This window comes from Salvelinus namaycush, unplaced genomic scaffold (assembly GCF_016432855.1).
Source record: "Salvelinus namaycush isolate Seneca unplaced genomic scaffold, SaNama_1.0 Scaffold489, whole genome shotgun sequence".
Lineage (NCBI taxonomy): Eukaryota > Metazoa > Chordata > Actinopteri > Salmoniformes > Salmonidae > Salvelinus > Salvelinus namaycush.
In genome coordinates, this window is record NW_024061185.1 from 44,284 (window position 1) to 57,104 (window position 12,821).

General features: G+C 44.8%; 1 pseudogene; it reads left to right on the forward strand.

Moving 5' to 3' along the window:
• Positions 1–423: 423 nt before the first annotated feature.
• Positions 424–9,257, forward strand: LOC120041619 (annotated as a pseudogene).
• Positions 9,258–12,821: the final 3,564 nt, after the last annotated feature.

The window sequence follows — 12,821 nt, forward strand, 5'->3', positions numbered from 1 at the left end:
AGAGCTCCAGACTGAGATCTCTGGCATCAGGCATCATGGGAGAGCTCCAGACTGAGATCTCTGTCATCAGGCATCATGGGAGAGCTCCAGACAGATCTCTGTCATCAGGCATCATGGGAGAGCTCCAGACAGATCTCTGTTATCAGGCATCATGGGAGAGCTCCAGACTGAGATCTCTGTCATCAGGCATCATGGGAGAGCTCCAGACAGATCTCTGTTATCAGGCATCATGGGAGAGCTCCAGACTGAGATCTCTGTCATCAGGCATCATGGGAGAGCTCCAGACAGATCTCTGTCATCAGGCATCATGGGCGAGCTCCAGACAGATCTCTGTCATCAGGCATCATGGGAGAGCTCCAGACAGATCTCTGTCATCAGGCATCATGGGCGAGCTCCAGACTGAGATCTCTGTCATCAGGCATCATGGGAGAGCTCCAGACAGATCTCTGTCATCAGGCATCATGGGAGAGCTCCAGACAGATCTCTGTCATCAGGCATCATGGGAGAGCTCCAGACAGATCTCTGTCATCAGGCATCATGGGAGAGCTCCAGACTGAGATCTCTGTCATCAGGCATCATGGGAGAGCTCCAGACAGATCTCTGTCATCAGGCATCATGGGAGAGCTCCAGACTGAGATCTCTGTCATCAGGCATCATGGGAGAGCTCCAGACAGATCTCTGTCATCAGGCATCATGGGAGAGCTCCAGACTGAGATCTCTGGCAGATGTCCTAATGGTTGTTTGTTGTTTCAGGAAATTGAACTATAAACAATGTATTTTTTTATCACATTATTATTTGGCCTTTGTAGTTCAGCAGCCTATATTCAAATGTAACTGTTCCACAAAACGTGTAAAGGAGAAATGTGTTATTAATAATACACATTATGATAATATAGACAGATGAATGAATAGCGGCATGTCGAAGTGTTTTGAACAAATTCCATTTTATCGAGATGTCTGATGAATTCAAACAAAAGTGTTGCATCAAAAACCAAATTCTATCTTGATAAATCCAACGCATAAAAGGAACATTGTCCAGAAATCAAAACCAACATTTAGGCAGCTTTATGAAACCAAATATACATATTAAAGCCACTGAATACAGGCTATTAAGTCACAACATTCCCGACATGAAATAGCGACATGAAAATGTAAATAACCTGCGCGTTAAACTGCTGACAACGAATGCAAACTCTCATATAAATCCTAAACGTAATGCATTGAAATAAATGTCAGGAAATCAAAGGATTTACTTACAATCATCAAAGACACATACAGGTTAATGTAGTTCTCTCGAGGTGACAGGTTTAGCCGGACAGAAATGTAGATGTTGCTGTTTTGGAGCAGAAGTGCCATCGTCCTCGGGATCAATGACTGGCGTTGATCTTCGTCCACCAGTCTTGCGGAGATGTGCTTGTCTTGAAGGTGCTTCTTGACATTTGAAGTTGAGTTCTTCTCAGTTGACAGACGTTTATCCCCGAGGCTCAGTTTGCATTTTATTATTATGTTTTTTTCTCCTTTTTCTTCTAATCAATTCTAAATAATGTGAATACTTCCACGATGTAAAGGCCTGTTGGCTCTATCATCTTGCTAGCTAGCCAGCTCCCTGCCACAACGTTCTTGAAGGAACAGGAAGTGTGTACATTTTTATTTGGCAGAAATAAAATAAAAAAGTTACAATTTCCTTATTTGAAAAAAAGTAACTAAGTATCTGTTTACTTAAATTGAAAAACTAACGCGTTAAGTTACTCGTTACCACAAAAAAAAGTTATTTGAGTACTTTATAACGCCCCCAACACTGCCTCTACCTCATTCAACCAGAGGAGAGAAAACAGGACTAAGAGGACTCATGTCAGGTTGCAAAAGTCCCAGTTGGAAGATTCTGGATTTTCTACTTATTCCCTCTCGATTCTGGGAATCTTCCAACCGGATATCTGGAAAACCCTGGGAGTTTAGGCAACAACAGGCCTACAGAACAGAACATGGTGCCGTTACAGTCACAATAACATTACAGTCCTTCCTATATTCATGAGGAGTTCTCCGGCTGGGGAGAAATGTTACTGTACAAGCAACCAACAGCGTTTGTTAACCAGTGATACAGAGTACTAAGAGAAGAGGTTTCAGTCACTTTACGGTCTGTCACCATTGTTGTGATGTAATACAGTCCAGTGTGTTATGGACAGTTGATATTATTCTGTTTACGTTGTGTGGCTTTGTGTTTCCAGATCGCTGGGCCTGGAGCTGCTGCCAAGAAACCTGGTGAGGACACACACACACACACGAATACACGTGTACACACACACACACACACACACACACACACACGAATACATGTACACACACACACACGAATACACGTACACACACACACACGAATACACGTACACACACACACACACACACACACACGAATACACGTACACACACACACACACACGAATACACGTACACACACACACACACGAATACACGTACACACACACACACGAATACACGTACACACACACACACACACACACACACACACGAATACACGTACACACACACACACACGAATACACGTACACACACACACACACGAATACACGTACACACACACACACACACACACGAATACACGTACACACACACACACGAATACACATACACACACACACACGAATACACGTACACACACACACACACGAATACACGTACACACACACACACACACACGTAAACATAGCCGTGCTAAAGCCTAGTGGTTACGGCATCATTTCAGACTGATTTCAAGTGGCAGTAGATATTGTCTGAACCTCCAACCTGTCTCTCTGATTGGTCGATAGAGATCGCCCAGGCTGTCATGGCCGCGGTCACCCTGACTACAGAGCAGCTAAGTCTGTCACCGGGGCAACTGATCGTGGTCCATGCCAAGAACTCCTCCGGCTGGTGGCTTGGGGAATTGCAGGTCAGCTGACATCATAACATCTACCTATTGTATTGTTTGCTCTGGGGTTAAAGTTTCCCCTCGGTTCCCTCCCCAATCTTAACCTAAATGTAAAACTGACCCCAGATCTGCATCCAGGCAGCTTCACCTTACACCCTATGGATGTTGTGTGTGTAACTAAGACTGCCTTTACACAGGCAGCCCAATTATGATCTTTTACACAATAATTGGTAAGATCTGAATTGGTCAAAAGACAAATGAGTGACTAAAAAATATCAGCATTGTGCTGCCTGTGTAAATGCACAGGATTTGGGCTGCTTTCTTGTCCAGGAGAAAGAGATGTCAAACTCAATGTGATTTCCTGGTTAAAATGTCCACCAGAATACTGTAGATGTTCTGTCCTCCAGGTTCGAGGGAAGAGGCCACAACGAGGCTGGTTCCTCTCCTCTCATGTCAAACTGCTCCCTCCAACCAGCAGCAAGACTACCCCTGCACCTGTCCCAGGTAACAACCTATACTGACTGGTCTGGTCAGAATACTGGCTGATCTATACTAAATATGTCTACCTGTCTGGTCAGAATACTGGCTGATCTATACTAAATATGTCTACCTGTCTGGTCTGGTCGGAATACTGGCTGATCTATACTAAATATGTCTACCTGACTGGTCTGGTCAGAATACTGGCTGATCTATACTAAATATGTCTACCTGACTGGTCTGGTCAGAATACTGGCTGATCTATACTAAATATTTCTACCTGACTGGTCTGGTCAGAATACTGGCTGATCTATACTAAATATGTCGACCTGACTGGTCAGAATACTGTCTGATCTATACTAAATATGTCTACCTGACTGGTCAGAATACTGGCTGATCTATACTAAATATTTCTACCTGACTGGTCTGGTCAGAATACTGTCTGATCTATACTAAATATTTCTACCTGACTGGTCTGGTCAGAATACTGTCTGATCTATACTAAATATTTCTACCTGACTGGTCTGGTCAGAATACTGGCTGATCTATACTAAATATGTCTACCTGACTGGTCTGGTCAGAATACTGGCTGATCTATACTAAATATGTCTACCTGACTGGTCTGGTCAGAATACTGGCTGATCTATACTAAATATGTCTACCTGACTGGTCTGGTCAGAATACTGGCTGATCTATACTAAATATGTCTACCTGACTGGTCTGGTCAGAATACTGGCTGATCTATACTAAATATTTCTACCTGACTGGTCTGGTCAGAATACTGGCTGATCTATACTAAATATGTCGACCTGACTGGTCAGAATACTGTCTGATCTATACTAAATATGTCTACCTGACTGGTCAGAATACTGGCTGATCTATACTAAATATTTCTACCTGACTGGTCTGGTCAGAATACTGTCTGATCTATACTAAATATTTCTAGCTGACTGGTCTGGTCAGAATACTGTCTGATCTATACTAAATATTTCTACCTGACTGGTCTGGTCAGAATACTGGCTGATCTATACTAAATATGTCTACCTGACTGGTCTGGTCAGAATACTGGCTGATCTATACTAAATATGTCTACCTGACTGGTCTGGTCAGAATACTGGCTGATCTATACTAAATATGTCTACCTGACTGGTCTGGTCAGAATACTGGCTGATCTATACTAAATATGTCTACCTGACTGGTCTGGTCAGAATACTGGCTGATCTATACTAAATATTTCTACCTGACTGGTCTGGTCAGAATACTGGCTGATCTATACTAAATATGTCGACCTGACTGGTCAGAATACTGTCTGATCTATACTAAATATGTCTACCTGACTGGTCAGAATACTGGCTGATCTATACTAAATATTTCTACCTGACTGGTCTGGTTAGAATACTGTCTGATCTATACTAAATATTTCTACCTGACTGGTCTGGTCAGAATACTGTCTGATCTATACTAAATATTTCTACCTGACTGGTCTGGTCAGAATACTGGCTGATCTATACTAAATATGTCTACCTGACTGGTCTGGTCAGAATACTGGCTGATCTATACTAAATATGTCTACCTGACTGGTCTGGTCAGAATACTGGCTGATCTATACTAAATATGTCTACCTGCCCCATCTACACCATGGTCGGGGTCAGTTTCAGTCAATTCAGAAAGTAAACCGAATTCTACATTTTCCTCATTGAAAAGTAGTGGAACAGAATCGGGGTTGGAATGTCATTGTACTTTCTGAATTGAAATGGAATTGACCCCAACCATGATCTATAAAGTACATGTCTACTTGTACCATCTACACTATACGTTTCTATCTGGGCCAGGTAATAACACTGGCCAGAATCAAATCTGATAGGGGTGTCAACCCTCTACAACAGGGATGTCAAACATCCTCACTCTATAGCCTCTATACCCAATATACCCCTCCCCATTAGTTCCTGCCAAGGCAGCAGCTACTCTTCCTGGGGTTTATTATGGATCCCCATTAGTTCCTGCCAAGGCAGCAGCTACTCTTCCTGGGGTTTATTATGCATCCCCATTAGTTCCTGCCAAGGCAGCAGCTACTCTTCCTGGGGTTTATTATGGATCCCCATTAGTTCCTGCCAAGGCAGCATCTACTCTTCCTGGGGTTTATTATGGATCCCCATTAGTTCCTGCCAAGGGAGCAGCTACTCTTCCGGGGGTTTATTATGGATCCCCATTAGTTCCTGCCAAGGCAGCAGCTACTCTTCCTGGGGTTTATTATGGATCCCCATTAGTTCCTGCCAAGGCAGCAGCTACTCTTCCTGGGGTTTATTATGGATCCCCATTAGTTCCTGCCAAGGCAGCAGCTACTCTTCCTGGGGTTTATTATGGATCCCCATTAGTTCCTGGCAAGGCAGCAGCTACTCTTCCTGGTGTTTATTATGGATCCCCATTAGTTCCTGCCAAGGCAGCAGCTACTCTTCCTGGGGTTTATTATGGATCCCCATTAGTTCCTGCCAAGGCAGCAGCTACTCTTCCTGGGGTTTATTATGGATCCCCATTAGTTCCTGCCAAGGTAGCAGCTTCTCTTCCTGTGGTTTATTATGGATACCCATTAGTTCCTGCCAAGGCAGCAGCTACTCTTCCTGGGGCTTATTATGGATCCCCATTAGTTCCTGCCAAGGCAGCATCTACTCTTCCTGGGGTTTATTATGGATCCCCATTAGTTCCTGCCAAGGCAGCAGCTACTCTTCCTGGTGTTTATTATGGATCCCCATTAGTTCCTGCCAAGGCAGCAGCTACTCTTCCTGGGGTTTATTATGGATCCCCATTAGTTCCTGCCAAGGCAGCAGCTACTCTTCCTGGGGTTTATTATGGATCCCCATTAGTTCCTGCCAAGGCAGCAGCTACTCTTCCTGGGGTTTATTATGGATCCCCATTAGTTCCTGCCAAGGCAGCAGCTACTCTTCCTGGGGTTTATTATGGATACCCATTAGTTCCTGCCAAGGCAGCAGCTACTCTTCCTGGGGTTTATTATGGATCCCCATTAGTACCTACCAAGGCAGCAGCTACTCTTCCTGGGGTTTATTATGGATCCCCATTAGTTTCTGCCAAGGCAGCAGCTACTCTTCCTGGTGTTTATTATGGATCCCCATTAGTTCCTGCCAAGGCAGCAGCTACTCTTCCTGGTGTTTATTATGGATCCCCATTAGTTCCTGCCAAGGCAGCAGCTACTCTTCCTGGGGTTTATTATGGATCCCCATTAGTTCCTGCCAAGGCAGCAGCTACTCTTCCTGGGGTTTATTATGGATCCCCATTAGTTCCTGCCAAGGCAGCAGCTACTCTTCCTGGGGTTTATTATGGATCCCCATTAGTTCCTGCCAAGGCAGCAGCTACTCTTCCTGGGGTTTATTATGGATACCCATTAGTTCCTGCCAAGGCAGCAGCTACTCTTCCTGGGGTTTATTATGGATCCCCATTAGTACCTACCAAGGCAGCAGCTACTCTTCCTGGGGTTTATTATGGATCCCCATTAGTTCCTGTCAAGGCAGCAGCTACTCTTCCTGGGGTTTATTATGGATCCCCATTTAGTTCCTGCAACGGCAGCAGCTACTCGTCCTGGGGTTTATTATGGATCCCCATTAGTACCTACCAAGGCAGCAGCTACTCTTCCTGGGGTTTATTATGGATCCCCATTAGTTCCTGCCAAGGCAGCAGCTACTCTTCCTGGGGTTTATTATGGATCCCCATTAGTTCCTTTCAAGACAGCAGCTACTCTTCCTGGGGTTTATTATGGATCCCCATTAGTTCCTGCCAAGGCAGCAGCTACTCTTCCTGGGGTTTATTATGGATCCCCATTAGTTCCTGCCAAGGCAGCAGCTACTCTTCCTGGGGTTTATTATGGATCCCCATTAGTTCCTGCCGAGGCAGCAGCTACTCTTCCTGGGGTTTATTATGGATCCCCATTAGTTCCTTTCAAGACAGCAGCTACTCTTCCTGGGGTTTATTATGGATCCCCATTAGTTTCTGTCAAGGCAGCAGCTACATTAAAGCAGTTACAGTTCCTTCAGAAGATATATTAGACAACTTATTTCACATTCACAGCCTGAATTCAAAATCTATTAAATAAATAACAATTATCATCCATCTACAAACAATACCCAATAATGACAAAGTGAAAACATTTTTTTAGAAATTAATGAAAATGAAATATATAAATATCAAATTTCCATAAGTATTCACACTTATCAATCAATACAGGTTAGAATCCCCTTTGGCAGCAATTACAGCTGTGAGTCTTTCTGGGTAAGTCTCTAAGAGCTGTGAGTCTTTCTGGGTAAGTCTCTAAGAGCTGTGAGTCTTTCTGGGTAAGTCTCTAAGAGCTGTGAGTCTTTCTGGGTAAGTCTCTAAGAGCTGTGAGTCTTTCTGGGTAAGTCTCTAAGAGCTGTGAGTCTTTCTGGGTAAGTCTCTAAGAGCTGTGCGTCTTTCTGGGTAAGTCTCTAAGAGCTGTGAGTCTTTCTGGGTAAGTCTCTAAGAGCTGTGAGTCTTTCTGGGTAAGTCTCTAAGAGCTGTGAGTCTTTCTGGGTAAGTCTCTAAGAGCTTTCCACACCTGAAATGTATAATATTTGCTAATTTCTATGTTTAAAATTCTTCAAGCTCTGTCAAGTTGATTTTTGATCATTGCTAGACAGCCATTTTCAAGTTTTGTCATAGATTTTAATCCAATTTTAGTCAAAACCATAACTAGGCCACTCAGGAACATTCAATGTCATCTTGGTCCTGCTGAAAGGTGAATTTGTCTCCCAGTGTCTGTTGGAAAGCAGACTGAACTAGGATTTTGCCTGTGCTTTGCTCTATTCCGTTTCTTTTTATCCTAAAAAAAACTCCCTAGTCCTTGCCGATGACAAGCATACCCATAACATGATGCAGCCACCACCATGCTTGAAAATATAAAGAGTGGTACTCAGTAATGTGTTGTGTTGGATTTGCCCCAAACATAACACTTTGTATTCAGGACAAAGTACATTTCTTTGGCACATTTTTAGCAGTTTTCTTTAAGTGACTAATTGCAACCAGAATGTTTTTATTCTGTACCGGCTTCCATATTGTCATTTAGGTTAGTCTTGTGGAGTAACTACAATGTTGTTGATCCATCCTCAGTTTTCTCCTATCACAACCATTCAACTCTGTAAATGTTTAAAAGTCACCATTGGCCTCAATGTGAAATCCCTGAGCAGTTTCCTTCCTCTCCAGCAACTTAGTTAGGAAGGACGCCTGTATCTTTGTAGTGACTGGGTGTATTGATACACCATCCAGTGTAATTAATAGCGTCACAATGGTCAAAGGGATATTCAATGTCTGCTTTTTTGTTTTACTCATCTACCAATTCCATACAACTTGTTATGTGACTTGTTAATTAAGCAAATGTTTCTCCTGAACTTATTTAGGCTTGTCATAACAAAGGAGTTGAATACTTATTGACTCAGCTTTTCATTTTGAATTAATTTGTAAACATTTCTAAAAACATGGTGTGAATATTTTCTGAGGGCTCTTTAAACCCTCTATACCCACATGTGTTTCCAGGTTGTTTTTTAACGGAACAAAGCAGAGTTCTACTCATTTTTTTCCTTCTATATCACTGACGTCCCTAACTCCTCCTCCTGCATCTCTGACCCCGCCCCATGACCCAATTGTGCCAGGTCATCGCCAGGTACAACTACACAGCAGCCAATCAGGACTTGATGAGCTTCTCCAAGGGTCAGCTGATCAACGTTCTGGACAATGACACCCTGATTGGTGGAATGGAGAGGTCAACGGGGTCACGGGGCTGTTGCCAACCAATTACGTCACCATGACCACTGAGTCCGACCCCAGGCAGTAATGTGAGTCCACAACTCCTCCTCCTCTTCCCTCTCCTACTCCTCCCCCTCCTCCTCCCCCCTCCACCTACCAGTCCTCTTCCCCCTCATCCTCCTCTGTATTCATTGATGCACAGCAGTGGTTCTCTGTCGTCAAGAGGGAACACTGTTGTTAATTAAGGTCTCACAGCAGTGGTTCTCTGTCGTCAAGAGGGAACACTGTTGTTAATAAAGGCCTCACAGCAGTGGTTCTCTGTCGTCAAGAGGGAACACTGTTGCCTTAATAAAGGCCTCACAGCAGTGGTTCTCTGTCGTCAAGAGGGAACACTGTTGTTAATAAAGGCCTCACAGCAGTGGTTCTCTGTCGTCAAGAGGGAACACTGTTGTTAATAAAGGCCTCACAGCAGTGGTTCTCTGTCGTCAAGAGGGAACACTGTTGCCTTAATAAAGGCCTCACAGCAGTGGTTCTCTGTCGTCAAGAGGGAACACTGTTGTTAATAAAGGCCCCACAGCAGTGGTTCTCTGTCGTCAAGAGGGAACACTGTTGTTAATTAAGGCCTCACAGCAGTGGTTCTCTGTCGTCAAGAGGGAACACTGTTGTTAATTAAGGCCTCACAGCAGTGGTTCTCTGTCGTCAAGAGGGAACACTGTTGTTAATTAAGGCCTCACAGCAGTGGTTCTCTGTCGTCAAGAGGGAACACTGTTGCCTTAATAAAGGCCTCACAGCAGTGGTTCTCTGTCGTCAAGAGGGAACACTGTTGTTAATAAAGGCCTCACAGCAGTGGTTCTCTGTCGTCAAGAGGGAACACTGTTGCCTTAATAAAGGCCTCACAGCAGTGGTTCTCTGTCGTCAAGAGGGAACACTGTTGTTAATAAAGGCCCCACAGCAGTGGTTCTCTGTCGTCAAGAGGGAACACTGTTGTTAATAAAGGCCCCACAGCAGTGGTTCTCTGTCGTCAAGAGGGAACACTGTTGCCTTAATAAAGGCCCCACAGCAGTGGTTCTCTGTCGTCAAGAGGGAACACTGTTGTTAATTAAGGTCTCACAGCAGTGGTTCTCTGTCGTCAAGAGGGAGCACTGTTGTTAATAAAGGCCCCACAGCAGTGGTTCTCTGTCGTCAAGAGGGAGCACTGTTGTTAATAAAGGCCTCACAGCAGTGGTTCTCTGTCGTCAAGAGGGAACACTGTTGCCTTAATAAAGGCCCCACAGCAGTGGTTCTCTGTCGTCAAGAGGGAGCACTGTTGTTAATTAAGGCCCCACAGCAGTGGTTCTCTGTCGTCAAGAGGGAACACTGTTGTTAATAAAGGCCTCACAGCAGTGGTTCTCTGTCATCAAGAGGGAACACTGTTGTTAATAAAGGCCTCACAGCAGTGGTTCTCTGTCGACAAGAGGGAACACTGTTGTTAATAAAGGCCTCACAGCAGTGGTTCTCTGTCGTCAAGAGGGAACACTGTTGTTAATAAAGGCCCCACAGCAGTGGTTCTCTGTCGTCAAGAGGGAACACTGTTGTTAATAAAGGCCCCACAGCAGTGGTTCTCTGTCGTCAAGAGGGAACACTGTTGTTAATTAAGGCCCCACAGCAGTGGTTCTCTGTCGTCAAGAGGGAACACTGTTGTTAATAAAGGCCCCACAGCAGTGGTTCTCTGTCGTCAAGAGGGAACACTGTTGCCTTAATAAAGGCCCCACAGCAGTGGTTCTCTGTCGTCAAGAGGGAACACTGTTGTTAATAAAGGCCTCACAGCAGTGGTTCTCTGTCGTCAAGAGGGAACACTGTTGTTAATAAAGGCCTCACAGCAGTGGTTCTCTGTCGTCAAGAGGGAACACTGTTGTTAATAAAGGCCTCACAGCAGTGGTTCTCTGTCGTCAAGAGGGAACACTGTTGTTAATAAAGGCCTCACAGCAGTGGTTCTCTGTCGTCAAGAGGGAACACTGTTGCCTTAATAAAGGCCCCACAGCAGTGGTTCTCTGTCGTCAAGAGGGAACACTGTTGTTAATAAAGGCCTCACAGCAGTGGTTCTCTGTCGTCAAGAGGGAACACTGTTGTTAATAAAGGCCTCACAGCAGTGGTTCTCTGTCGTCAAGAGGGAACACTGTTGTTAATAAAGGCCTCACAGCAGTGGTTCTCTGTCGTCAAGAGGGAACACTGTTGTTAATAAAGGCCCCACAGCAGTGGTTCTCTGTCATCAAGAGGGAACACTGTTGTTAATAAAGGCCCCACAGCAGTGGTTCTCTGTCGTCAAGAGGGAACACTGTTGTTAATTAAGGTCTCACAGCAGTGGTTCTCTGTCGTCAAGAGGGAACACTGTTGTTAATAAAGGCCCCACAGCAGTGGTTCTCTGTCGTCAAGAGGGAACACTGTTGTTAATTAAGGTCTCACAGCAGTGGTTCTCTGTCGTCAAGAGGGAACACTGTTGTTAATAAAGGCCTCACAGCAGTGGTTCTCTGTCGTCAAGAGGGAGCACTGTTGTTAATAAAGGCCCCACAGCAGTGGTTCTCTGTCGTCAAGAGGGAACACTGTTGCCTTAATAAAGGCCCCACAGCAGTGGTTCTCTGTCGTCAAGAGGGAACACTGTTGTTAATTAAGGTCTCACAGCAGTGGTTCTCTGTCGTCAAGAGGGAGCACTGTTGTTAATAAAGGCCTCACAGCAGTGGTTCTCTGTCGTCAAGAGGGAACACTGTTGCCTTAATAAAGGCCCCACAGCAGTGGTTCTCTGTCGTCAAGAGGGAGCACTGTTGCCTTAATAAAGGCCCCACAGCAGTGGTTCTCTGTCGTCAAGAGGGAACACTGTTGCCTTAATAAAGGCCCCACAGCAGTGGTTCTCTGTCGTCAAGAGGGAACACTGTTGTTAATAAAGGCCCCACAGCAGTGGTTCTCTGTCGTCAAGAGGGAACACTGTTGTTAATTAAGGCCTCACAGCAGTGGTTCTCTGTCGTCAAGACGGAACACTGTTGTTAATTAAGGCCTCACAGCAGTGGTTCTCTGTCGTCAAGAGGGAACACTGTTGCCTTAATAAAGGCCTCACAGCAGTGGTTCTCTGTCGTCAAGAGGGAACACTGTTGTTAATAAAGGCCTCACAGCAGTGGTTCTCTGTCGTCAAGAGGGAACACTGTTGCCTTAATAAAGGCCTCACAGCAGTGGTTCTCTGTCGTCAATAGGGAACACTGTTGTTAATAAAGGCCCCACAGCAGTGGTTCTCTGTCGTCAAGAGGGAACACTGTTGTTAATTAAGGTCTCACAGCAGTGGTTCTCTGTCGTCAAGAGGGAACACTGTTGTTAATAAAGGCCCCACAGCAGTGGTTCTCTGTCGTCAAGAGGGAACACTGTTGTTAATTAAGGTCTCACAGCAGTGGTTCTCTGTCGTCAAGAGGGAACACTGTTGTTAATAAAGGCCTCACAGCAGTGGTTCTCTGTCGTCAAGAGGGAACACTGTTGTTAATTAAGGTCTCACAGCAGTGGTTCTCTGTCGTCAAGAGGGAGCACTGTTGTTAATAAAGGCCCCACAGCAGTGGTTCTCTGTCGTCAAGAGGGAGCACTGTTGTTAATAAAGGCCTCACAGCAGTGGTTCTCTGTCGTCAAGAGGGAACAC